This window comes from Petaurus breviceps, unplaced genomic scaffold, assembly GCF_028583685.1.
Source record: "Petaurus breviceps papuanus isolate PSGF00001 unplaced genomic scaffold, PetGlider_PUasm1.0 207, whole genome shotgun sequence".
Taxonomy (NCBI): Eukaryota; Metazoa; Chordata; class Mammalia; order Diprotodontia; family Petauridae; genus Petaurus; species Petaurus breviceps.
In genome coordinates, this window is record NW_027185850.1 from 11,996,955 (window position 1) to 12,000,798 (window position 3,844).

The window sequence follows — 3,844 nt, forward strand, 5'->3', positions numbered from 1 at the left end:
CAACTCTCTGTGACCCCATTTGGGGATTACTTGGCAAAGACAGTGGAGGGGCTCACCATTTCCTTCTGTGGCTCATTTGACAGATGAAGAAACTGAGGCAGACAGGGTCACACTGCTAGTAAATATCTGAGGCCGGGTTGGAACTCAGATCTTCCTGACTCCAGGTCCAATATTCTTCTATCCCCTGCAGCACTTAGCTGCCTACATGCATGCATATGCATGTATGCATGTATGCATGTATGTATGAGCAGAGTCACTAACCCCAGTCTTCCAGGATGATGGAGGACCCCTAGGCCTTACCATCTGCCCTGCCACAGCCTCCTAAGGGCCTCTTGGCCTCCTCAAGGCCTATCCACCTTGCTCTTACTCCCTCCAGTCCCCCAGCACCTCCCATCGGCCCTTTGGATGTGCCCAGAGGACCATCTGCCCTGTGCCTTCCTTTGTGTGCTTTTTCTCTCAGATGTTGTGTGAACTCCTTGAGAGCAGAAATCACTTAACTTTTCTATTTGGATCCTGGGCATCTATCCCAGAGCTTGGCATACAGTGAGATCTTACTAAATACTTTTTAATTCATTTGTTCATTGGTAATAATGACTCAAGAACAGGGATTCTTCCCTTTTTGTCTATCCTGATCCCTTTCACAGTCTGATGAAGGCTATGGGTCTTTTCTCAAAGCAATGTTTTTAAATATATAAAAAAAACCTACATAGAATTGCAAAGGAAACAAATTATATTGAAATAAAGATGTATCTAAGATCATGAACTCGGTTAAGCCTATCCACAAACCCCTTGGGGATCTGTGGGCTTTTAAGGCTAAGAATTCTTATTCAGGATCTAAAGATGTGAAAGGCCTTAGAGGCTGCCTGGTCCAATGCCTTCATTTTACAGACAGGGAAACTGAGGCCTGGAGAAATTATCTTGCCCAAGGTATTCCAGGTGGTGGATGACAGAACCAGAACTTGAACTAAGATCTCGGATTCCAGAGCCAACACTCATCTGTGACCATCCCACACTCCTCCAACACTCTTTGGTTCTTCCACTGCCATGATTCTTTAGAGACTATGACAGTCTTGTCACATAAAAATGCTGAGGGTCACTGGATGGCAGGGCTTCCCGAAGGGCAGCCGGGCCAGTCACTGGCTTCTTCCCTGTCAGGCCCATCCCCAGCACCTGTCCAAGGGGAAGGTGCTGAAGCAGCCCTGGGGGCTCAGTCCTCTCGGGACCAGCCATCTCTTAGGGAGCGCTTGGTCTGCTTGCAGTTGAAGGCCTGGCTGTGTGCTCACTTACCTCACACAGAATGTAGCATTGTGCTACTATCATCGTTATTATTAAGGACCACCTCCTAATAGCTCACAATTACACACCACTTTGTGGTGGTTGTTCAGTCATGTCCGACTCTTTGTGGTCCCTTTAAGTTTTCCTTGACAAAGTTACTGGAGCAGCTCGCCATTTCCTTCTCTGGCTTATTTTACAGATGAGGAAACGGAGGCAAACAGGGTGAAGTGACTTGCCCAGGGTCTCATAGCTGTAAGTGTGTGAGGCTGGATTTGAACTTTTGAAGATTAGCCTTCCTAACTCCAAGCCCAGTGCTCAGTGCAATGTGGTGCCTCCTGGCAGCCCCACAGAGCGCTTCACAGGTTTGCAAAATACTGTATGACAACTAGCACTACCACCACGACCACTACTACCACTACTACCACACTACTACCACTACTACTACCACCACCACCACTACTACTACCACTACTACCACACTACTACCACTACTACTACTATCACCACTACTACTATACCACTACTACCACACTACTACCACCACTACTACTACTACTACCACACTACTACCACTACTACTACTATCACCACCACTACTACTACCACCATCACCATTTATGTAGCACTTGCTATGTTCCAGGCATGGTGCTATACAAACATTATCTAATTTGAGCCTCACAGCAACCCTGACAGGTAGGTGCTATTACTATCCTGTTTTACACTGAGCAAAGTCAGGCAGGCAGCAGTGAAGTGACTTACTGAGGAGCCTATAACTGGAAAATGCCTGAGGCAGGATTCAAACTCAGTCTTCCTGACTCCGAGCCCAACACTCTCTGCTGGGCTCCTTCCTAATTCCTCCTGATGGCTCATGTTCTCTCCTTTCCCCAAATTGCTATGCATGCATTTCTAATTGGAGTCCCTGTGTACAAGCTGTGTGCCCAGCACCCAGGGTCCAGCGCCCAGCGTCCAGCACAGAAGCCCAGCTTGAGTAATGCTTGGGGGTGGCATTGCCAGAACAGGGTGGGCCCAGGCAGGGGCAGCTGGCAGGGTGATGGAGGGGACGGAACACCATGCCAGGTGAGAATGAGCTGAAGGAACCAGGCGTGCTGGTCACTCCCAAGGAATAGGCAGCTGTCTCTGAAGGGCTGACATTTAGCAGAGGGATTAGCTTGTTTGAGTTGGCCCCAGAGGGCAGAGCCAGCAGAGAAGCTGCTGAGAGTCAGAGTTGGCTGGGACCAAATGACCAGTTGTCTAAAGGTGGGTTAGGCTGCTTTATAAGGTAGTGAGCTTCCTGTCACAGGAGGTGTTCAACTAAAGGCTAGAAAATCCCTTTGTCTGGATTATCATTGAGGGGACGACTGTTCATATATAAAATGAGCTGAAGACAGAAATGGCAAACCACTCCAGTATCTTTGCCAACAAAACCCGAATTAGGTCACAGAGTCAGACAGGACTGAAATGACCCAACGACAATACAGCCTCTGACCCAGACCTGATAAGCTTTCTCCTCTATTACCACTCTTACTAAAGAATGAGAATCCCCCTGCCCCCCGGCTGCCCTTCTGACTTTGGGGTCTTTGTCATTACCCCTAAGCTGCCTCTCACCCTTGACCATCCATTGATGCCACCACCTTGTCACCCAGGGACTCTGGTGAGTTCCTGCCCACACAGAGCCTCCCCTTCAGGGACAGACTCAAGTTGGCCACCCTGCCCCTCTTAGCTGCGTTTCTGGCACTGCGGATCCTCCCTCCCCACTCTTTTAAGCTCTCACTTTCCCCATGTCAGCTCCTTGAGGGCAGGGACAGTAAATGCTTAATAAAAGCTTCTTGCCTGAATAGGGTTGTGAGAACACAGGGCCAAGATGCCTTTGGAATACAACAGGAATCCAAAGCCCCAAAGTCAGAGTCGGTTCTTTTACTTGGTCTGTTTCTTGCTAGGCTGGCATCAACCACCTGGAAGCCTGGCCATTTTCTGCCCCTGGGGGGCATCTGTGGCGAGCAACCTTTGGTCTAAAATGACAGCTGCATAGGGAGGAGGGGGCAGGGCAGAAAATAAAGAATTCTAGACTGGTCCCAAAGCAATTGCAGCTTCATCTTCTCCCTGCAATCCTCACCACACCCTGCAAAAAATGAGGGCTGTTCACAAACCACATCAAGCCAAGCTTGGCTGGGGCTGACCCCACACACTGCCACCCCCACCCCCCCACCCCCATCTCTGGGCACTGGGCCTGGGACAGGGCAGGCTCAAGTGTCCAGGAGTCAGCATGCTAATACTGATGATGGTGGCCATGAAAATGGTGAACTTGGGTTTGGGGTGGATGTTTTATACATACTTAGAGAACTGTATTCCAATATAATTGATCTCCTTTGTAGGTAGTTCATGTAATTAAAAACAGGATTTGGAGAAGAAGATTCAATTCTCCAGACTGTCCAGCGGGCTCCGGACACAAAAAAAGAGCTAAGACCCGACTGCAAGGACTGCAAAGCACTTCACCTGTTCTTTCTCATCTGGGTTATCGCCTCTCATCCTTCTCAGAATTACTGGTAATACTCCCCCCACACACACACAC